This window comes from Cupressus sempervirens, chromosome 7 (genome assembly GCF_028749045.1).
Source record: "Cupressus sempervirens isolate cs-2001-9-10 chromosome 7, ASM2874904v1, whole genome shotgun sequence".
Classification (NCBI taxonomy): domain Eukaryota; kingdom Viridiplantae; phylum Streptophyta; class Pinopsida; order Cupressales; family Cupressaceae; genus Cupressus; species Cupressus sempervirens.
In genome coordinates, this window is record NC_143124.1 from 935,036,421 (window position 1) to 935,062,938 (window position 26,518).

Sequence of the window (26,518 nt, forward strand, 5' to 3'; positions counted from 1 at the left end):
TTTTCTACCTATTGGGCAATAGAGTTAATTTCCTCCTTGATCCTATGTATAACTTTACGAGACAACTTTTACTTCCACTACTTGAATGTATTTGTCAATTTCTCTAACCTCCATGTCTCTAATTTGTTGCCTTATTTTGTAATTAGTCTTACTGAATTTAACTTTACTGGAAAAATACCAATAAGACAATCAATATGACAACTATACTAATTCTGTTATTCAAATATAATTAAAATAATATCCTACGAGATGATTTAGACAACTTTTACTTTTTCAAAAATAGAAATCACAAAGAACTGGTCAATTCAGAAGAATAAATCCACACCTTTGACAAAAAGACAAAATATTGGCTTTGTATAATTAATATTGAAATTTCTACTTATGAGGATGATTTAAACTATAATATATTATGTTTATTCCTTACATTTTACATTTAAGAAGTAAAGTTCACACACAATTGAGGGGGGGTGAATCATTTGTGTCCAAATATAATTAAATTAAAACTTATACATATAATCTCTAATAATCAAAACAATGATGCACAACAACAAGAAATGATACATCATAACACAATGATTTGTTTACAAGAAAAATCACTAATTAGAGGGAATCCCCTAATAGGAGTCAAATACAATGCATTTAGTATAATAGTCCCTAATAGAGAACAAATTCTTTTAAGGAGACCTTGACCCCTTGATAGAAGATTCCGAACCCTATTAAATTTTGATAGGAAACAAATAGAGCCACTACCTAAATGCTCCAATAAATATGAAAGACAATCTTTCAAGATAACATATCCATAAGTTGTTAGATAACTAAGAGAAGGGAGTTAGAGTGGTGGGGCGAGGGGGGACGTAACTAGTTATCCTGCATGCCTTAAAAACACTTTAGTACCAACTTAAACTTTTTTAACTTTCAAATCAATTACTTGGTAACAACATCAAACATTATTATTCTGTCTGATTTCATATTTACATCAAAATTTCTAACTTACTATAATATTTCGAGTATCAGAGTAATCATCTAGCTTATACCGAGTTGTAGAAATAAATAGTTAACATGAAATAAACTTGTAGTAAAATAAACATTCACACATTGATACATGTATTTAATGTGGAAACCTTGTAAAGGGTGTAAAGAGAGAAAACCACTTGGGAGCTGACAAGCCAAATATTTTCACTTTTCTAAAGTGAACTCTGTAAGGAGCCAACCTTGTTAAAGGTTACATTCACATTTTAGTGTGACATTTTTAGAGGGTTTTCACCAAAGGCCATCTACACCTTATCATTCCTTGACATTTCTAAAGAGTGGATGAAGGACTTACAAAACATTTAAAAGTATGTTACCATATAGGAATTCAAAGACCTTTTAGGTCCACTTAGTTAAGATATTTTTCCACTACAATAGTAAGAAAGTGATGGTGAAATGGTCTATTAGGTTTTAGCACTACCTTGCTTGTTTAGATCTCTCCTTTTCTTTATCTCTTCCTTCTACACCCTTTCTGGCTAATTCTTACACTGATACTTCTACTTAAAAATTCCTCTACTTGATCTTCATAATATCATTCTTCTCTATTCATCTTTTGTCTTTCTTTTTCTTCAACAACAATAATATTCTTCAAGAACAACAATATCAACAAAACTGAAAAAAAATTGTCATTCTGGAATCTTTCAAATTTTGTCACTTAATCATGATTGCCAATATTCATCAATTTTAGATTCAACAAATCTAGATGCTTAGGAAACATGACTCCATCTTGAGCTTTTTTCTTCAATTCAAAGTACTAATTTTCCTTTATCATATCTTCTTTGAATCTCTCTAGTCATTGGTCTCATAACTAACTTTGTCCTTATCCTTGAAGCTTCTTGAACATTCTTAATTTTGTTAAATGTCGACCTCAGATTAAATCTTTTCTTAATTTTTTCTTCATGTTCATGCTTAGTGAACATTAAAACTTTCTTGATCAATACTCGACTCAATTAACAATAAACTTCAACACTTCTTTTATGGATGCTCGGTGACAACTATAATACCTCAGTTAATATTGTATTCCTATATTCACCATGTTCAGTTGTACATGATTTCAATAGTACATGATTTGATTAAGTGTAAGAAAATCAAACCACCATTATAATGTCATAATCTAACTCATTCAAGTGCCCATCGAATACCATACACTTATCAATACTCTAACACCTCATAGTTTCTTCAAACCCTCTTCATCAATCAAATGATATGACACTCTACTAAATTAGCATAATATCTAGCCAATTAAGGCTTAGCATTAATGAAAACATAACAACTGATATGACTCTTTCACATACATTAACAACATTATCAATTGGGGATAACAATCTACCCCTTTGGCATTGACGGAAACACAAAAACATAAGATTTTACATTACATTTAAAATTACACCATAAGATAAGATCAATGTATGCATTGACAAAAACACAACTCTTTAGCTCTTTGACTTCATTCAGGTTCTCTACATGAAATTCTTCAACTCATCTCCACTTTGAAAAATTCTTCCCCTTTAGGTATAATTCACTTTCTATTCAACAACATCACTTTATATCATCTTGAAGAACTCCACCTTTGAATATACATCATTTCAGCTTACTCATCTCCATAATTTCTTCTCTTCTCCTTTGACAATCATGGCAAAGGCAACTATACATTAAAATGTGAAACTTATGAAACCTTTTAGTTATATCTTGTACCTTGCATGTACTTATTACATCAGTTTCATTATAGTCACTTTTGCAACTTCTAGAAATAGTCCCTAAAGAGTGAATTCTTGCATCAACTCCAAAAAGGTATATCTAATCATCCATGAATTGATGCAGCATGCATCCTTTTCTTAGTCAATCTTGGATAGGTGAAGGACCCCTAACTTACCTCTTACATACTCAAAATCATCCTTAGGCAATGCCTTTGTGAATATGTATGTAATTTTCTCCTTAGATTTCACATACTTTGGCCTTACTTGCTTATCTTTTACTTTCTCCTTCAAGTAGTGATCTACTTGATAGATATATGCTTAGTTTTTTATGCATAACATGGGTATGTGCAAGATCATGGTCAACCAAACTATGGCCTTAAGTGGTAGTGAAAAACTAGCAAGTCAAGGTTATGTTAACTTGATACATAATTTTAAAGTAGTTATGGGATTTATATCAAAACATTGTAAGAAAAGAATCTATAGGAAATAAAATGTAGTTTCTAAACTACTAGGCCTTATTTGGAGAAAAAAAATTTGATTTGTCAAATTTATGGATTTTAATGTAGTACTAGAAGAATTTCAAGATAAAAATAAAAGGTAGGTGTATGTGTTACCACTTTAATCAAAATCAAATGATAATATTTTTTAATATAATTATAGATATACAAATTCGACTCATGTCTAGATGTGATGCATATTTTTGGGTATTTTTATTCACAAAAATAATTAAATATGAATTTTCTACTATAACATTTTTAGAATTAAAAAAATCTTGTGTTTGACCACCTTCAGTAATTGTAAAATTTACAAAATTAATTTTTTCTTTTTTCTTTCTTATACTAGGGCATAAAATGTGATGCAACTTTTGGATTTCAAAAATGTTATACTATTTGATAGTTATAGCTATTTTTCAATCAGTATGTTAATCAATAGTTTACAGACATCTTCATTAAAAATTAACTAGTAAATACTTATTGAACTCATAATTTGACAATAATTATATCAATGGAATCTTGAGAGTGTTATCAAAAAACCCTTTTCATTTCATTGAATTTGGATGAAAAAATATTTTCAGATGGCTACTTGAAGTCTAAATGTTATAGAAACATGTCTCAATCACATTTTCTGAGTTGACCAAAGAGGTTTGGTAAATGCCAAGCCGAATTAGGTACTTGAAATGTGATGGAAAACAAAAAAATTAAAAAAATTGAGAAGGTGGGAACTAGCTATACATATAAACAAAAAACTTACAAACATATTTAAATATGTTTTCACATTTAAGATATAATGATCTATTTGAAAATTATTATTATTTTTTTATTATATTATAAAAAAAATTATAGTTAGATCATATTAGATATGATATTAAATATGATTAGATAGTATATTAGGATCATATTAATATATATTATTATAATAGTATTATATATTATCTATAATATTATACATATTATCTAAATATTATTATTATTATTATGTTCAATATATATTATTACATATACAACTATAATATATATTATTACATAGTATTATATGGTTTATTAAATTAAACATGATTGATTAAACTATATCCTTATGGGTCCTAGGAACCCTAGGGACACATGTTGCAATGCAATGGGTCAAATGGGGTTGTAGGCTAGCCATTTCATTGATTACCCTATGTCCCTAGGGGTCTTGGGAGCCCTAAGAACACAAGTCATGATGCCAAAGGTTGAATAGGGTCATAGGCTAGCCTAGAACCACATTAGACCCATTTCATTGATTACCCTATGTCCCTAGGGGTCTTAGGTCCCTTAGGGACACATGCTGCAATGCAATGGGTCAAATGGGGTCATAGGCTAACCTACTACCCCATTCATAGGATAATCAATTGAATGGGTTGAATGGGATTGCAGGCTAGCCTACAACCCCATTCAACCCATTGCATCAATGACCTTATGTCCGTTGGGGTCCTAGGACACATGTCACGATGCAATGGGTTGAATAGGGTTGTAAGCTAGCCTACGACCCCACTCGACCCATTGCATCGATTACCTTGCCTCTAGGGGTCTTGGGACCCCCAAGCACACATATCATGTTGTAGTGCATCGAATGGGGCATAAGCTAGCCTATGACTCTATTTGACCTATTGGCGCTCAAAATTGCATGATCAATTTTGAGCACCATTGAGAAAATTGAGCCCTTTAAACGCTTTTAAATGCATGTGTACCCGACTGTACTTGAGAGCCCCATGAGGTGTTTAATGTTTCTAACACCATCCATTCAGCCTATCCAAGTGTTCCATTAAGTTAAATTGAGATTTTGAGTCATTTCAGGAAGTCTTATTTTGAGCAATTGTCAAATCTGCATTTTTCACCTAAGTGTCAAATAGCGACAGGAGGTTGTGTTTGCCATTGAATATCTCGCACCAAGAAATGCTTCATGACTCGCCACTTTGGGAGTTTTTAGTGTCCATACCTAAGAACCTATGTTTCAGATTTTGATTCATTTCGAATCCATTTGTCTAGGTTTTGAACCCCTCAAAATTGGTTAGTTACTGTTTTCCTGCTTATGCACTTTGCACATAATTTTGGGAAGCCCTATTTGACGTGCTCTAATTTTGACCCAGTTGACCCATATGTTAAAATTACTATTTTACTATATTTTAAATGTCAGATACTTGTTATGTTTCAAATTTCAGCTTATGACGAAACTGTTTGATCAGTTTTCAAACGCGATTCCAAATGGAATTTTTATCTTTTACTGGTGTCATAAAGTGCAGGTTGTTTGGTACCCCTGTTCATAAAATTATATCTCCTAATTAGTGATAGGTCAAGTCAAATGGATTGTACCCCTATATTGTCCTCAGAAAATACTCCAAGTGTGTCAGTTTGTAAGTCATGACGAATCCATTTGCACACTTTTCTGGGTCCATTCCATTTGCAAAAATTACTTTTCAGTCATTGTTCCCAGTTTGTAAAATCCAAGTAGCCCACTTTGACTGATTTCTAAATGTGTCTTGTTATTCATTATGAGCCCAAATTGTAGATCCATAATTTCCTCATAACAGAGAACAAATGCCCCAGTTTTCGTTCTCCCATGTGCCCATTTGCCCAGTTTTCAAAGCCAAATCAAAACCTAGTTTATTATTTTCTAACGTGTTTACTTGCAAATAATTCTAATAAGGTAAATTTGATGGTCAATATCTTTTGACTAGGAATTCATCATGACATGAGATTTGATAGGGTAGAAGTGTGTAGAGTAAAGATTCAGTGTGTGAGTTTTCAAATCCTGATCAGGTGTTCAGGTTAGTTTTTAAGGTCAGTCAAGGGACCTCCTGGCGCAAAAGTGATAGTTGGATTTGAAGAGGTTGAATGAGTTTTAATTGATGATTCAATGATCGAACTTGGTTCAAATCAGTTCAAGGTGATTAATAAATTATTTTGATGGTTCAGTTGTCCAGAAATGAAAAAAAATTTAGCCAGACCCACTGTGGGCCTGACTAAATTACATCAAATTGACAGGGATGCTGAGGTTTTTACAATGGATTAGGGAGAAGGCTTTTTGGACTAGTCTTGTTTCAATTTTTCTTCCAAGCTCTAGAAGTATCAAGAATCAAAGTATCACGATATGTTGCATTTTAGTTTCTATGGAAATTATGCATGTGATGCTAAAATTCATTGAATATAGGATGATCATTTCATTCCGAGGCATAGTGCAATCAATTTTGATATGGCTATTTTCACCTTGAGGAGAGAAAGCAAGGACATTCCAAACATATCAAGTCAGAGTATAAAAAGAAGCATACACTCATTTGCAAGGAACCGAACGACATTTTTAAAGGAGCACCTCTAAGAAGGAAGATGTCTAAAGAGCATGATTTAAAAGATCCAAGCCGCATCAAAACAAATTGAGCCTATGAGTTTTAAAAGGGGGAAGCTTCAAAAGTTGTGAAGAATGCACTCCCCGCTAAAGCAAATCCACGCCTTCACAAGAAGTTCACAAAGACTAGTTAACATAGTAGCCAGCTAAATTACAAAACAAAGACCATCCACAACATTTTAAAAGGAAACTTATGTTCTAAAAAGAGCAGTTGGCATGATTAAAAAGGAACCGTTGACCAGTAATTAGCAAGTACCCGTAGCTAGAAGTTTTAATGGGAATCCACATAATTCAAAGAGTCAATCAACGGTTTTCTTAAGGTGCTCCACATTATGGGCCAAAGGAATGATCACCTAGCCACTTCCATTACCTTAGCTTTTGCTCAGGATTTTTGTACTCCCATAAAATCATGCTAATGATTATAGCCGCATCCTACAAGCAAAGGAAAACCACATTGAGAAAGCATATGAAATAGAGGAAGCCCATAATTTAGAGGAAAGAGTCCACGTGAGGACAAATAAGCGCAAAGAAAAAGGGTTAAAAAAAATTGTTTGAGACACCTTTGGAAGAGACGTGAGGAGCAGATCTTGGCATGAGTAAAGGAGAATCACCTTTTGAGAGCAACGCCATGAAGGCAAGGTGACATATGAAGGAAAAACTAGCTACAAAGAAATAACTACCATGCCAGTCAGGTAAAACATACGTAGAGCAAAGGAGGCGCCAGGCTAAAAGGAAGCGACAAGATATAGAGGTAGCAAGAAAAAAGAACCCATGAAAAGAAACAAGGCAGCAAAGAAACAAGAAGATAGTGAATGAGGAAGATACCAATAAGGGAGGATACCATTCACGCAAGCCATGGAAGTAGGGCAAGAAAAAACTCAAGGTATAAATCCCATATTGTCTGTGTGAAAGTGCATTTCAATCCTTAAATATCCAAGCACTCCAGCATTAAGTGTCTTCAGTGGCCTGTATTCTCAAAGCTGGTTTGGGGCTTACATGGAGGGCCCCCTAGGCTCGCAAGTCAAAACATATTTTGACCCATTGAAAGCTTTTCCCATGCGTATAAGTGTAAGTTGAGTTTTAATGGTTCTCTGGGGTTACGCTTGCATATGGGAAAAAGTTGAAATATTAGGTTCTCCAGTGCTACGCAGTTCATGTGCCTTAAAGAGTGTAAAGAAAATTTAAAATGCCTCTGAGAATACACTCATGCCCATAAATGCATAAAGGGAAATGTTTGAGTGTATGATCGAGAGAATGAAAATGGAAGGTTTCCAATTACAAAAGCTTAAGCCCCTCTGAGAAAGACGTAAAACGTATGGTCGTAAAGGGTAAGATAGAAGGGTCTCGAGGATACGAGATTCATTATGCATGAGACCATAGGGAAATTTTCATATGTTCACGATCTTATGGGAAATGGGATGATATGTAATTAAAGGGAATTAATTAATATCAAAAAGGTCACAGCCAATCAAATTGTGACATATGGCATTTTCAAATTGGAAGGATAAGGAGAAGTGGAATAAACTGAAATTTCAAAGAAAAGAAGACCAACGCACAAATTGAAAAAATTTAAACTTTTTAAAAGTTTTATATAGTCTTGACTATATAATTTCTTGAATTTTTCATTTTTAATGCAAGGATACAATCCAGACCTAAGTTTTTCAAATGGCCATAATAGAGGCAATTTATATCCGAAATATGCCCTATCATATACCGTCAAAACCAGGAGAACCTAAATTTTTCATATTTGAAGTCAGTTTTTACATAGCAATTCACTAGTTCAGTCTATAAGCAGTTTTGTGATCTGGGGCATTCTTAGTGCAATGGCCTTAATTCATCATGAAGCATCAAAGTTTGTTACAGGGCAGTTTTGAAGGCTTGGTAAAGTCTGGATGTGAAGAAAATCAGTTCTAGAGTGTTTCCTTGGCTTTTAGAAATCATTTTTTAAATTGATTTTCCTTTTACCATGAGTAAAAATTAGGAATCAAATTAGTTGTTGGTTCAATCATACATTTCAGATATTTGATGCTTTTGCAGCCATAATTGATTGAAGATTTGATTTAGCACTTGAGGGAAAAGGTTAGAAAGATGTTTTAACCTATTGAGAAGGTTTTCCAAGTGGACAGATGTCATGTTCAAATTAGATCCAAGAATGAACTCTTCTCCTATATCTTCTTTTCTTTTCCTCTATTGTAGGGGTTCCAATTTTTTCACTGTAAGACCATTGTTGGTAGGAAATTTTTAGTCATTCTGTGAGACCATTTCTTTGGATCTAGAACTGTGATTCCACCTTCATTCTTCAACAAATTCTTCTTGTATGAATAGCAGTAAGAAGGAATATACAAATAGTTTAGATCTATTAATTTGTTTCATGTTTTTCATTTTCATGCATATGACTGTATTAATTTCAAGGAAATAAATGCAAAGAGCAACAGATGATTGAGTTTAAATTGAATCTTTTCCTCACTCTCAATGAGATGTAATGTTTGATGACCTTTGAACAAAGAGCCTAGGTCATAGTTGTAGTCCCTTAAGGTTGTATGTTGTTTCATCATTGCTGATAATTCAAGAAATTGTGTAAATTCTTCATAGAAATCAACAGGGTTGCATATTTATTGAGGAGGATATCAGGTAAGAATGAGATTTAAACTTAACATAAATGTCTATTTACAAGTTGAATAGATAGATAAGATATCTGAAGATACACATATGTCTCAGATATTCATATGTATGTTTTTGATTCATGGATTTTCCCAATGGTTAAGGCACTAATCAATTACAGGATCATCAAGTCTTACTGCTACATATCTGAGGGTTTGTTGAAATCAACATTATTAATCAAAAGTTTTTTCACCTTTCATGTTGAAGGACCTAAATGTTTAACCCTCACTCAGATTATGAGATTCATAGATTTGCATTTAGCTATTATAGGTCTATGTCATTTCATAAGTCTTTAGGAGAAATAAGGGTAAAATCTTCTTAATAGATTCAGGGATATGTTTTTTGCATTGGTAAGATATCAATTGAATCTCAAGTCTACCCTCCTAGGTTTAGAAAAGCTTGAAGAAGAAGAAGGGGCATACCTTATAGCTGGCCTAGTGTCTGAAATGATATGTTGATAATGGGAGTTAGCTGCCCCTAGATGTGTTATATTCTCATGGTGATAATTGAAAACCCTCCAGCATTTTCAAACACCAACATGACCCATTGCAATGATTAGCCTATGTCCCTTGGGGTCTTGGGACCCTGAATAACACATATTATGATGCAATGGGTCGAATGGGGTCATAGGATAGCGTACAACCCTATTAGGCCCATTGCATCAATTACCCTATGTCCCTGGGGGTCTTAGGACCCCAAGGGACACATGTCATGATACAATGGGTTGAATGGCATCTACACTAGCCTATGATCCCATTCAACCCATTGTATTGATTATCCTATGTCTTTGGGGTCCTAGCACCCTAAGGGACACATGTCATGATGTAATGGGTTGAATGGGGTCTAGGCTAGCCTACAACCCCCTTCAACCCATTACATCATTTATCTTATGTCCCTTGGTGTCCTAGGATAACATGGGACACATATGGCAATGCAATGGGTTGAATGGGTCTTAGGCTAGCCTACAACCCCATTCGACCCATTGCATTACCCTATGTTCCTAAGGGCCTTGGGACCCCCAAGGACACATGTCACATGATATTATGGGTTGAAAGGGTTCGTAGCTAGCCTATGACCCAATTTGACCCATTGCATCAATTACCCTATGTCCCTAGGGTATCAAGACCCCAAGGGACACATGTCATGATGCAATGGGTTGAATGCTATCATAAGCTAGCCTAAAACCCCATTCAACCTATTGAATTAACCACCAAATGTCCCTAGGGGTCCTCAAACCCCCGAGGACACATGTCATGATGCCATGGGTCGAATGGGGTTGTGATGCAATTGGTCAAATGGGGTTGTAGGTTTGACCCATTGCATCGATTACCCTATGTCCCGAGGGGTCCTAAGACCCTTGGGTAAAAGTACAAACATGTGTCACCTTTCAAGCTAACTTATCAAAATGATTGAAGTTGAGTATTTCTATCTAAAAATCAATTTTTTTAAAACATATGATCTAGATAAATTTATTCTAGCTAAGCTATATATGGTCTCACACTTTCCCATTAGAGATGGCTATTAAATGCATGTTTTATATTAGTTTGTATCCAATTGCTAAAGAAATACAATTATTTCATAAAAGTGACATTTCAATAAATCTTACTATTTTTTATGATATTTTTTAATAACATATAAACACCATTTTATAGAGCTTAGAGTCAAGAATATTCTCATATAGAGTTTATAGTGCTTTAATTAGATATAGTATATTGTAATTAACAAATTCTACAAGCATGTATTTTAACACTTGAAAATATGTCTATTTTTTGAAAGAAAAAAATATTAAATCATATCAAAAAATATATAAAAATTATATGATATTCTAGAGGAGAGTGTCCTCTTCTAGAATGTATAATTTTTCTCTTGGTTAGAATAGATTTGTTTTGAAAAATGTGGTGGGAGATGAAAACTATAGATTTCAAGTGAATTAAAATATGAATCATTATAAAAGAGATAATATAGGTCTAAAGATGATTTTTATTTTTGATTGTTCTAGCTATAGATTGTATCTATAACATAGTCAGAGATCAAAAGGAAATAAATTTATTTCCTTATGGTTTTCGGTGGGAACTAGACCCCCAATTTTTAACATTTTTTAGTAGCTAAAAAATTTTCTGTAAAAATTAGGAAAATATATCAATTCTTATTCCAAATAATTATTAAAATTTATAATCCTAAACTTCATCCATTTCTACACATTTCGTTAGTTTACTTCATTTTCAAATTCAAAATTATAATGCCAATTTTATGTCATTGAAGGTGAACAGTTATACTTTTATTAGCCTTTTCCTTTACAAAAGGGTGACACAAGTTTGTGGTTTCACCCCTCTAGGAACACATGTCACGATGCAATGCTAGCCTATAAGCCCATTCAACCCATTGCATTGATTACCCTATGTGCCTAGGAGTCCTGTTATTCCCATGGACACATGTCATGATGAAATGGGTTGAATGGGATCATAGGATAGCCTACGACCCAGTTCAACCCATTGCATTGATTACCCTATGTCCCTACAAGTCATGGGATGCCAAGGGACTCATGTCACAATATAATGGGTTGAATGGGGTCATAGGCCACTCGATCCATTACATTGATTAACATATGTCCCTTGGGGTCTTAAGACCTCTAGGGACACATGTCAGGATACAATGGGTTGAATGGGGTTGTATGCCCCATTTGACCCCTTGCATTGATTACCCTATGTCCATAGGGGTCCTGGGAACCCCAGGGGCACATGTCACAATGCAATGGGTCAAATGGGTTTGTAGGCTAACCTACTATACCATTTGACCCATTGCATTGATAACCCTATGTCTCTTGGGTTCTTGGGACCACCAGGGACACATGTCATGATGCAAAGGGTCAAATGGGGTCATAGGCTAGCCTACAACCCCATTTGACCTAGTGCGTTGATTACCCTATGTCCGTAGGACCCCCAAGGACATATGTCATAATGCAATGGGTCAAATGGGGTCGTAGGCTAGCCTACTACCCCATTCAACATGTTGCATCAACTACCTAATGTCCCTCGGGATCTTGGGACCCTGAGGGACACATTTCGTGATGCAAATTATGGTTGAATGGGATCCTATTCTAGTCTTGGGACCTTGAGGGACACATGTTGTGATGAAAATTATGGTCGAATGGGGTTGTAGGCTAGCCTATGACCCCATTTGACCCATTGCATCAATTATCCTACATTCTTAGGGGTCTTGGGACCCCTAGGGACACATGTCACGATGCAATCAGTCAAATGGGGTTGTAGGCTAGCCTACAAACCCATTTGATGTTGTGATATGGATCCTAATCAGACTCAGACATTTATTCATCATGATTTTCTCCCCATATTATTTCTATGAGGGTTTGGGGGCAACACCCCAAAACCAAAAATGCCCTTATATTGTAAAAGGCATCAGGTACTATTTTTCTATTATTCTTGCCCTAATTTTTTAAATACAAAAAGCTTGTATAAAAAGGCTTAGTGATGGTGATTTCATAATGTAATGGTGATATTATAGCTTTTTGCAATGGTATTGAGTTGTAAGGGATTGTGGATTGTAATCAATGGCTAATAATAATATTGGACTTGTTGTTGGTGGACGTAGCCTAGAGATTAGGTGAACCAAGTTAAATCTTAGTGTCTTGTGTTAAATCTCTAGAGTGTTAAAGCTGAATTTGAAGGTAAAATTGTGCATTCTTTTTCCAATTAATATATGTCCCTCGAACTCTAAGCATTAGTTTTTAAGGATTGCCATAGTTTTAGGCATATGTGCCCACTTCCGCAAAGATAACAATGACTACCTATGCCCATGTACATTGACATCAAAGTAGGTGGAATAAGGAATAAAAGAACCATACTATGTTATGTTCTTTTCTCAATATAGAAATTCACATTAACATCCATTTTTCACTTAAACAAGAGGAGTGAATGGAGATCAGCAACAAAAGCACAACATGCAGAGCAACTCCCAAAGATTGCAGAGCATGCAGAGAATGAAGAGGAAAGGGACCTATTCCTTGTATACTCTTCCAACCTGAAATGACCAGTTCTCATGTTTGTAGATCTTATGTAATGGTTTGGTATGTAGAGTGTAATGATAATGTTAATGTTGACTAGATTTATTGTAGATTTGAATATGTATCTCTTTTCATTTTTCTTGAATAATAATCTTACTAATTTATTGCTTCTCTTCAAGATTATAATCAGAATAAGATCAATATTATACTTCACATTATTGAAATGAGTATTAAACAATAATGTTGAGTTATGATTATTGTATTAAGAAAATTGAATATGGATAGAGATCAAAGTCTAGAATGGCTCTGCACTATTGTTTCCTATAATTGCCTTCTACACCGATTGGGAAAGTTGTGTGTGTGTGTGTGCGCGCGCGCATGCGCACACACACATTAGGGACCTACCAATGAATAGACATGTCTCCACTTGGGTGGAGACATCTTTGTTCATTGATATGTCTCTCCACAAATAAAAATTGTTTGTTATCTTAACAATACTGATTTAAATCAGCAGTAATAGATATGAAACTAATGCAGATTATCATTAGTAATGTGTACATATATAATCAAACTAAGGTTTGATTATGTTATTTATAACATTTTCTCATATATCTATTGGGTATTGATACACATAAGAGGAAATAGAAATTGATTAAAAAAGATCGATGATTTAGATTTATACTTGAAAATCATAATCAAATTATCGTGGATGATAAGCAATTATTGTAATCAGTATAATGATTTTGTATTTGATATGTATATATATGCATCAATATACATAATGTATATTGATGTATATACATGCATATAATCTATAAATTATTGTATTAATTTTATCATCCATTGTTTATCTAACTGGAGCTATTATTTTAATAGATAATTTAAAATTCATTAGGATATTTCAAATATTGCTTAACTTTACAGGTTACATTTACAAAAATTGTTTTTTTTTTATAGATTGGATGTACAGAACCAAGGCGGGTTGCAACCATGAGTGCAGCAATATCAAGGTTGGTCAAAATTTTGCTGAGAAAAATTACCACGAATCGCTTGGTCAAAATTTTAACCAACTTGGGTCAAAATTTTGACCAAAATTCATCGAAAATTGAGTTCAAATTTACTAGTGCATGCATTTTCAATGAAGGATTTGGAGGCAGCAAAAAAAATCCTTGGTATGAAGATTTGTAGAGATAGGAAGAAATAGAAATTGACACTATCATAAGCTGATTATATTGAGAAGGTATTGCAACATTTCTCTATGGAGAATGCTAAAGTTGTCTGTACACCTTAACATGGTCATTTGAAGTTGACTAAGGAGATGTGTCCAAAGACATAAGAAGAGAAGGATAAGATGTCCATGTTACCTTATAATTTAGTTGTAGGAAGCTTGATGTATGATATGGTATGTACATGACCAGATATTACACATGCAGTGGGAGTTGTTAGTAGGTATATGAGTCATCCAGGAATTGAGCATTGGAAAAGCAGTAAAATGGATTCTTATATATCTGAGAGAAACATCCAGCAAGCATTTACACTTTGGGGGCTCTACTACTAATTTATAGGGATACATTGACTCAAATTTGGTAGGGGATATTGATACCAGGAAGAGTACTACAAGTTACGTATTTACTATTGGTGGGGTAGCTGTGAGCTAGGTTTTTGGGTTACAAAAGGTTTATGCTTTATCCACTATAAAGACAGAGTATGTTACTGCTACAAAGGCAGGCAAGGAGATGATATGAATTTAGTTCTTCCTAGATGAATAGGGACACCCTTAGAAGGATAATTCCTTTTTACAAATAGTCAGAGTGTCATTAATCTTGCAAAGAATTCAGCTCTACATTCAAAGATAAAACAGATATAGTTGCAGTACCATTTCATTCAGTCAATTTTGGATAATGGACAATTAAAGCTAGAAAGATATATACAAATGATAATCCAATAGATATGTTTACAAAGGTCATGATAAGGGAGAAGCTAAATTCCACTTCAGCTTTGGTTGGTCTTCTTGACTAAATAGCATAAAAGAACAACAATGTTGAGGCTAGTTTGATATATTCTAGTGGAAGCTACAGATTTAGCAATGCTATGATCAGTTTCCAAGTGGGAGATTGTTTTGATATGGAGCCTAATCAAGCTTGGAGATTTATTTGAAATAGTTTTCTCCCCATATTGTTTCTATGAGGGTTTAGGGGCAACGACCCCAAGATGGGGTCAAGGGGTAGTGCCCCTACAGGGTCTTAGGGCAGCACACTAGGCACACTTCCTATCACAGTATAGGGTGGGGTTGTGGGGCAACACCCCTGTGGGGGTTTTCAGCAGTAGCACCCCTGAAGCCAAAGATGACCTTATTTTGTAAAAGGTGTTGACTACTATTTTTCTATTGTTTTAGCCCTAATTTTGTAGGTAGAAAAAGCTTGTATAAAAAGGCTTAGGATTAGGGATTTCATAATGTAATGGTGATATTGTAGCTTCTTGTATCAGTATTGAGCTATAAGGGATTTCATATTGTAATCACTAGATAATAATAATATTGGACTTGTTGTTGGTGGATGTAGCCAAGGGATTGGGTGAACCACATTAAATCTTGGTGTCTTGTGTTCTCTTTTATGTGATCTTCTATTTTCTAGTATTGGTTATATTTGTGTGTAATGATTATTTATGTTTGATGTTAATACTAACATTTGATCCATTGCATTGATTACCCTATGTCCCTAGGGGTCCTGGGACCCCTTTGGACATATGTCATAATGCAATGAATTGAATGGGGTTGTAGGTTAGTTGAACTACTGCATTGATTATTCTACGTCCCTAGGGTCCTAGGACCTTGAGGGACACATGTCATGATGCAATTGGTTGAATGGGGTCTACACTAGCTAACAACCCCATTTGACCGATTGCATCAATTACACTATATCCCTAGGGGTCCTAGGACCTCAAGAGACACATATCATGATGTAAAGGGTCGAATGGGGTCTAGGGTAGCCTGCGACCCCATTCAACCCATTACATTTTTTATCCTATGTTCCAAGGGACACATGCCATGATGCAATGGGTCAAATGAGGTCATAGGCTAGCCTACAACCCCATTCAACCCATTTCATTGATTACCCTATGTCCCTAGGGATCCAAGGACCCCAGGTACACATGTTACAATGTTATGGTTTGAATGGGGTTGTAGCTAGCCTACAACCCCATTCAACCCATTCAATTGATTACCCTATGTGCCTAGGGGTCCTGGGACCCCAGGGACGCATGTCACAATGAAATGGCTTGAATGGGGTCATAGTTAGCCTAAAACCCCATTCAAACCATATGATCGAATACCCTATGTCCCTAGGGGTCCTAGGGATGACCCCCAAGGACACATGTCATGATGCAATGATTTGAATGGGATCGCAAGCTAGCCTACAACCCCATTCAGCCCATTTCATTGATTACCCTATGTCCCTAGGGATCTTGGGATGCCCAGGGACACATGTTGCAATGCAATGGGTCGAATGGGGTCGTAGGCTAGCCTACCTCCCCATTCAACCCATTGCATCAATTACCCTAAGTCCCTAGGTATCTTAGGACCCCTAGGGACACATATCATGATGTAATGGGTCAAATGGGGTCATAGACTAGCCTATGACCCATTCAACCCATTGCATCGACTACATTACTATATAATATATTACTAGATTATATTCTAATAATAATACTAATAATAATAATAACATATTACTATATTATACAATAATAATTTATTTTATATACTAATATATAATAATATATAATAGTCGTTGATTTCCCAATTGATTTCCCTCCAAATTTTTGGTGATGATTTTGGGTACCCAATATTATATTGGATATTTGATTTGAACTCAGATACCCAATACAGGATTAGGCACCTGAATTATTTTACTGGCAGAATTTTCCTAAAATATTCTATCACTGTAAACCCAAGAATCACGTGTTTTCTTGTCATTTTCATGGGTTTGCAGAAAAAAAATTGTTTAGGGCCCATTCAACTGAAAAGGTTGCTACAAGATTTGATTAGATTTCTAGTATTGTTGTTTGAATGGGGAGTAGTAGTCGTTAAAAGGCTAAACTCAAAAAGAAGGTATCAAATGTAGATATTGCAGCATATAGGGAAAGACACAAGGTAAATCACTAAAGGAAAATACAAGGTATGTTAAACGTGAATCAAGTTGATGATGTATTGATTGAAGGTGAAATCATAGAGTTAGAAAATGAATATGTTTATTTGGAAAATGAAAATGTACCAATTGATAATGATAGTGTTGAGATTGAAAATTTGGAGAATGAAAATTTACCAGTTCATAATGTAAATGCCATGATTGCCCACTTAGCAGATGAAAATGTATAGAAACATTACATATCTCCTAATTATAACCAAAATGAAGGTCCTAAAACACTAAAATCGATAATTTAAATTGATGAAATGATTATTACTAATTTGTAAGGAAAAAATCACAAAGAACCATTTAGTTATGGGCTTCAAGGCTATATAAGATGTTTTTTGTCAACAAGAAAGTGATGGAGCAATGTCAAGTTTTTATGTACTTATTAGAGATGCAAAAGATGAGACCTGTGCTTTCCAAATTGAAGATTTGTGTCAATAAGAAAATGAAAAGAAATGCCATCATTGTCAAGAATCTTTTTAGTGCTCTAGCTAGCATTGGGAAAAATAGTAGGGAGAAGGATAAGAGAGCTACTGGAAGGGTTATTGCAACCTCTTTGATAATTCATCATTTCAAAAAGGATAGATATATGAGACAAACTTGTATTGACTTGAACCTAAATCATATTGCTTTGAGAAAAACTTGTTAAAATTATTCTTCAGAAATTATTGCATTTGAATTGAATATATCAAACATGATCAAAATGAAAGATATGTTGGAAATATGTCCAATCAATCAAATAAGGTAAGTAACATGGTTTCCATTTATGGCAACATAGTTGTTTTGCAGATTAGTCATGTTCATTGGTGAAGGAAAATTATAAAAGTATCAAACAACATCACAACAGCACGATAGATTTGATGATAGCAGAATATTCCCTTGAAACATTCTCTTGTATAGTTAACTAGAGATGTATGACATCATACTAATGACTTATACTAGTGTGCATGTCTGTACAATCAACTGCGTCCAAGTTATGAATGAATTTGTAATGCAGTAATGATATAACGTAGAATAGAGCATATCAGTAGAATGTGTTAAATGACTTGATTTATTTTTTTAAATTACCATTTCTTAATGATCTAACTGTAATGATGTTATGTGAACTAACTAAGGAATAATTTACCAATATGTTTGGTATAAGTAAAGAACTTCATTTGTGAAGTTAGTGTGAAGAGAAGTGAACAAGTGATAAAGATATGATCAATGATTGTGAACTTGATATGATCTTTTGAAATGAGAGTAACAAGAGAATGTGATATTATGATATATGTTGCAAAGCATTGTTATGTGAGATATGATGCAAATTTATATGTGTGTAGTCACTCTTGTATGAAGAATTGTTAGTCAGAATATTTGCGAAGCACAAGTAGTAGCACAAAATTGTATATATACTTATTTCCTGAAGATCTTATTGTATAGTTGCATGTTATGGTAGTGGGGTCTTCTTGCACACATTTGTAATTGATCCACCAACTCCTAATAGGGTTGAGGCTTCTAACAAGGCCTAGTCTCCTAATAGAGACTCGAGACACTATACATTCTTCATAGACTCCTAACAAGGTCAATATTCTTTACTAGTTTCTTTATATAGTGAATCATCTAGTGGGTTTCATCCTCACAAGGGTTTTCCCTTGGCTAGGGTTTCCCTAGTTAACAAAATATGGTGCTATGATCTCTCTTAATTTATGGTTGTTTATACTATTCATCATTATTGGTTTACTTTCTTATGCATGTGGAAAAGTAATTAATAATATCTAGTTGTGGGAAAAAATATTGAAAATACTAATTCACCTCCCCCCCTCTCGGTATTATCTATTTCTAACAATTGGTATCAGAGCTTGGTTATTTAGAAGAAGCTTAACAACTTGAATAAGATCCCTATAGATATGGAATAGTTGAAGAAGAATCTTGAAGAAGCACTTGAACAGATTGATCTTCATACTGATGAAAGAGATGGCCTTAAAGATAGATACAAGGATGCAAAAGTCTACATTGGTGAATTAAAGGACAAAATAGATGACCTAAAGCAGAAAGTACCTAATAATTAAACCAGTGATGATGACATTGAAGATCTAAAGAAAGAAAATGAGATCCTAAAACATGAGTTAAAGATAGTTGAACTTAAGCTAAGTCTTTACACTAGTACATTTGGACCCAATTTTTGACCTAGGTTCGTTGCTATTTTTCTTGTCAAAATTTTGACCAAATTGCAAGTTGGTCAAAATTTTGACGAATACCAACCTAAAATTTATTCATAAAATTTTTGACCAACCTACAATTTGGTTAAAAAAAAGTAGCAACAAACCTTGGTCAAAATTTGACCAAAATTGGTCAAAATTTGGGTCCAAATTTACTAGTGTTAGAAAAATAGAGGAAAGAATGACTCTAAAATTAAAGCTAAAAATGCAGATCTAAGATCTTAGTTAAGCAAGGTAACATCTGAATTGGAATCTATTAAGATAGAGTATACAGAATTAGAAAATACAACACCATTGTCAAAGGTGAGCTAGTACAAACCAAACAACAACTTGAGATATTATATACCAATAGTGATAAGTGTTGGAATTCTTTTAAAATAACTGAGAGGGGGGCATGTATTAGTTATTCAAGGTCCAAATGTATAAATAAAACTTTTTAAACCATGGATGCATTCATTGTGTGTTAACTAAAACTGATATCTTACTGTTAAAGCAACTTGCAACAATGTAAAGTATCAAACACAACATATCCATCAATACATTTGACACAATGATTTAACATGGAAACCCAATTTTGGAAAAGCCACTGGTAACATGCTACTCATTTTTCAGTCTTCTAAAGTGATGTCATGTTAAAGGCCAACCCTATTAAAGGTTTATACACACTGTTAAATGTGACCCCATTAAGGAATTTCAACCACCCTATTAAAAGTGAGCCTTGTTAGAGTACTTTAGTCCATTCACTTGGAATGCCACCTTATTAAAGGATTTTCTAATGACTGTTAAGTCAACCTTACTCCAAAGGATTTACTATAGGCTGATACAATTGTTAGAAAGTAACAATAGAGCTTTGATCTGGTACAACTTACAAGCTTTCTTACAGATTATAGATCACTATTTATTCCTCAACTTTAGTTGGCTTCCAATCTTTGTAGCTCTGATAGTTCTTAGAATGCCATTGCAAACTTCTTCTCTTGGTTCACTTGAAGAAGCAAACCCCTTTCCTTCTCCTTATCAGATTTTTGCATCAAAACTCTCTAACCTCTCTATTTCATGACCAAACACCCCTACATATAGGAAATTAGAACACTTGTCTTGCTCATTATCCATCACCAAAATTAGGGTTTTTGATGGATTAGGTAGGATATAATATATCTACCCCATATTTTATCTTCTCTAGAAACTTCTCCTAGAATCCTTTTGAATTCACCTCCAAAATAGTTTACATAAGATTTTCTGCCACTAGCTCATCAATCTTATCTTCCTCCCGATTCACAAGTTCCAAGAAAACAAATTCGTTGGCTTGTATTTGGTGAATCTTTGATCTTTTCATAATGTAGCAGCTCGGCATTATCAATTTACTGATGCTTGGCACATACTATGTTACTCAACATCTACTGTAAAATCACTCGGCATCAACTCGATTTTACTAGTGCTTGACATCAACTAAATTTTACTTGATATCTACTAACTTGGTCAGCATGCACTTGAATTTTCTTTCACTTGGTTCCAACTAACTTTTTTCTTCGCTTGCACTAACTTTTCTCGACGTCTATTATAGACTTGGTCAAGCTTGGCAAATGAACTTTGTTTAACTTTATTCTTTTAAACTGTCTAAGTGTACCCAGGCATTTTGTAGCTTTAAGTAGATCATTAACATATTATGTTATCACTATTTTAACTAATTCTTGCACTTCAATACATAATCATAACCCAACCTTTCCTCTAGGTACTTTTGTTACATCTTGTTGATCAAATCCACCTCATCAATCAACTAAGTGATAGTGCTTGAAACATATAAGCAATTCTCTTACCAACATGTAGCAGGTTTGACATCAATGACAAAAAAATGATTTAAACACACAGTCTTCTTCAACAATCTTTCCACTCAAATGATCTTTTCAATCATATGTCAACAATCTCCCTCCTTGGCATTGATGGAAAACCAAGCAGATCAACTAGTCAAGCAAATGATGAACATCTTGTACTACCAAACTAACTAGGTTAAAATAGTAAGGCAATACCAAAAAGAAAACTTGTGATTAAAATTGCTCCCTCTAACAACAACTCCTTCTAATTAGGTTACCAAATATAACTCCCTCTGAGTTCCTTCTTTTCTAATTCTCTTTTGTCATCGATCAGTAGAATATCAAAATATCTCCCTCTTGTTGTTCTGATCCTTCGTCTAATTGCATTTTTCTTTCTCCCTCTTTCTTTCTTACCAAATTGATTAGTTTAATCTGCATTCTCCTTTGATTAGTTTAATGTACTTTCTCCCTCTTTTACAACAATTCCAAAGACATATACTCAATACTTGATATCTTTGTTAAATGTAGATATAGGCTTTTGTAGGTTCTTCAATTTTCTCCCTCTATCACCTTGCTTGTGACTAATTTGTAATTCCAGTCTTATGATTACTTTAGGAAATTCCTAAAGTAAGATCCATTACATCAATTTGTATGAAATGAGTGTCATCTTGTTTGATGCAGGGAACTCCCTCTATCTTTTACATAGCCTTTGATAGTGGTATCAACCCTAGTTTACCTCTTAGATACTTATAAGAATCCTTAGGTAATGCTTTTGTGAAGATATCAGCAATTTGCTCATTTGTGTTAATATATTCTAGCTTCACCTCTTTATCTTGAACCAATTCCCTTACATAATGATAGTTTATTGCAATGTGTTTTATCTTTGTATGCATTACAGGATTCTTTGATATATTGATAGCACTTGTATTATCACAATAAAGTTTCACTAGTTCTGTAATTTCTTCCTTCATTCCCTTAAGTAGTTGTTTGATCCATACAATGTTTGTGCAATTAATAGCAACAACAACATTCTCTGCTTCAATAGTAGATTGGGAAGTATAGCTCTGCTTCTTGCTAGTCCATGTAACAAGTCTTCTACCTAAGAATAATGCTCCTCCACTAGTGCTCTTTCTATCATCAATATTTCTAGCCCAATTAGCATCAGTGTAGGCTTTCAGTTAAAAATTTTCATTCTTCTTATAGTATAAACCATACTCTTCTATTCCTTTCAAGTATCTCATTAAACTTTTCACATCCATCAAGTGATTCTCTCTAGGATTAGTAGAGAATCTTGCAACTATCCCCACAACTAATGCAATATCAGATTTGTTGTGTACTACATATTGCAATTTGCCAATCATGAACTATATAATGTTCGATTTACCTCAACTAAATCATCATTCTTTGATAGCTTGAGTGTTGTTACCATAGGTGTACTTTCTAGTTTTGAATCCTCTATTCCAAATGTCTTCAATATCTCTTTGACATATTTTGATTGAGTGATATATACACCATATTTCATCTGATAAACTTGTAGTCCCACAAAGAATTTGATCTCACCAAACATTGACATTTCAAATTCTTACTTTATCTAATCTACAAAGTCTTTACACAAACCATCTTGTCCTCCAACTATGATATCATCAATAAATATATTAGATAATAGTATACATTTCTCTTTATATGTCTTCATGTACAAATTACAATTATCATCTGTCCTTTCAAATCCAATCTTAACAAGATAAGTATGAATTCTCTTATACCATGCTCTTGGTGCTTGTTTCAATCCATATAGGGCTTTGTATAGTCTACATACCATGTTCTTATTATTCTTATCAACAAAACCTTCTAGCTATTCTATGTAGACTTCTTCTTCTAATATGTCATTCAAAAATGTAGACATGAAATTCATTTAATAAACTTTGAAACCTTTTTATGTAACATAAGCAAGTAGAATTCTCACCCCTTCCATTCTTGCAACAGGGGTGAATGTTTCACCATAGTCAATTCCTTCTTCTTGTGCATACCCTTTGCAAACTAGTCTTTCTTTGTTTCTTATCAGTTCACCATTCTCATCTAACTTGTTTCTAAATACCCATTTTTTGTCAATCACATTCTTGTCTTCTAGTCTAGGAACTAGACTCCAAGTCTTGTTCATTTTAATATACTAAATTTCTTCTTCCATAGCCTTGTACCATTTATCATCTTCCAATGCATCTCTCACTATCCTAGGTTCCTTCATGCTTAACAAACATGATTCACTTCTCAATCTATTTCTTGTCATTTGCCTTACATCTTTGTCTCCAATGATTTAGTATGCAGGGTGGTGTCTTTTGACATATTTGGACATTCTTGTATGTATGAAATGTGGGCCTATGAACCTCCCACACACTTCAACATGGTCAGGTATGCGGATTCATCATGGAATGAACATCAGATTGTTCACCCAAGATTAGTTCTGCAAGGCGACCTGTTGCCTCCTATCTAAAAAATTTATTGGGATATTCTGATATTAATATAAAATCTCAGTAAAAAAGTTAGATTTTAATTCAATGATTTGCAAGGTAAATTAATTTTTTAATGAAAAATCATTAAAGAATTACTAAAACTTCAATTTTGATCCAAAAATTCTAGATTTCTTACTGTGCACGCCAACCATTAATCCAAAAGTGCAGAAAAACATTTAGATCAAAATGTGTTGGTTTGCTTGCTCAAATAATTCACAAATGACAAAATCATTAAAAATATATATATAATAGAGCTTTAATAAGAAAAATCTGAAATTTTGTATGTGATTTTTCCCTATTGTCTAGAACTTTCAGTCAACATTTTAGACCAAAATTCATTAATTTGGTCTACTTTTTATGATTTTTATGAAAAATCATAAAAAGGATTAAAAAAAGAATTTTGATGATTTTTTTTTTAAAATTTTAGAACATGGGAAGGAAGAAGAAGAAGAAGAAAAATAGAAGAAGATTAAGATGGAGAAGAGGAAGAGTTTTCTCAAATGCTCATTTGCTCATGATTATGGGATGTGTTCTCAAAGTGTCTCCAAACCTGCAACAATTCAAACCTGCAAGACAAGATATAAACAAAAAAAACAAAAAAAAAATGCAAAATAAGAAGAATGAGGCTAGAAAGTTGATTTCTCGGCCCCATGGTGGGTCCTAGAAATGTATGTATGAAATGTGGGCCTATGAACCTCACACACACTTCAACATGGTCAGGTATGGAGATTCATCCTGGAATGAACATCAGATTGTTCACCCAGGATTAGTCCTACAAGGCGACCTTTTGCCTCCTATCTTAAGGGATTTGCCTATTTTATATCCTCATATTAGAGTTATAAGCAACCAAACCCTCTAAGAATGAAGGATTTGAGAATGCAATTAAGTTATATGAGGATGCAAAGTAATCTAGAATGAAATATTCATTTAGTCTAAGAGCATATAAAAGAAACTATACTAGATGTATGCATTTTAAGAACTAAAAGAAGTTAATCTAAGAATGTGAATGCATGAAATACATGAGCAAGGTGAGTATGCATTTTAATAGCACTTCGATGTCAACTTGATTCAACCCCTCTTCTTTTTGAAATGTGGAATTGAGAGCTTCTTAAATAGAATCCAAGAATCGATCAATGGTCACGATCAATTTGGATGGATAGTTGAGATTAGAAATGAGGTTGAATTAGAATGGAAAGTTTGCTTATGAAAAGGAAGTTAACTGATTTCTTTTGAGTGGAATAAGAAGTTAATTGTTTTAATTCCTTTTATGATTTTAGTCAACTGAGAGTTTCCATTTTTGAACTGAAGAGAGAATATTGGAAAAGATATTTGATTTAAAGACATTAAATATGACCTCATAATTGAGTATTCCAAATTGAATAATTAAATTCAACAATTAGAATGAGAATGTTTAATTAAATCAAATATATTTAATTCCTTTGTACATTAGCTAAAGAAGTAATTTAATTTAATTAAAGTATAAACACTTATAATTAAATTAAATTTAATCAGTAGGTTTAATGTAGCTAATTTGAGTCAATACTTAGGAATTAAATAAAGAGTGTGAGTAACGTAGATTAGGATTTTTGCATTTGACAATTAAGTCAAGTAGCAAATGTCAGAACAAGGATTGCCTATTATAATAGGTCTTAGGATTGATCAAAATAGCCCAGAATTGGTATAATGCCAATGAGCCAATTTTGGGGTATTACAAGTCTAGGCTCATTTCTTGTGTTTGCATTCTCTCTCTTAGCTTTAGTATCATTGCGCACATCTCTATTAGGTGTTTTAGCATCTCTTTCATGTGTTGTAATCTCAGATTTGGATTGTGCATTCTCCTCATTCTACAACTCAGCATCTAAATGCAACTTAGCATTCACAAGATGTGACTCAGTAGTTGTTGAGACTTGTTGTTGGTTTTTTGCATGATTTATAACATCTTCTTCAGTAGGCATTCCTTCATAATAGTGTGCAAATGATTTGTATGCTTCTAGTTCTTTTGTAGATTCAACCTTGTGTGCTTTTGTAAACTTATCAAAATTCACATTTTCTCTTTCCAAAATTTTGTTAGTGTTAGTATTTAAACACTTATAAGCTTTAATTCTTGTGGAGTAACCAAGGAATATACCTTCTTCACTTTTTGCATCAAACTTTCCACTTCTAATATCTTTTAGAATATAGCATTTTCGTCCAAATACCTTAAAGTATTTCACATTAGGTGTATATCCATACCATAGTTCAAAAGGTGTTCAGTGAGTACCTTTCTTGAATTGCACAAGGTTCAAGGTGTATACAATAGTACTTACAGCTTCTCTCCAGTATTTTAGATCAACATTCTTCTCCATCATGAGTGTCCTGACACAGTCCATTATAGACATGTTTCTTCTTTCAGTAATTAAATTTTGTGGAGGGGTCCTACATGTAGATGTTTGTCCTCTAATTTTTGCGTCATTATAGAACATCTCAAACTCATTTGAAGTGAATTCTCCTCCTCTATCTGATCTTAAGCATTTTAGAATCTTACATATTTCCTTTTCCACTCT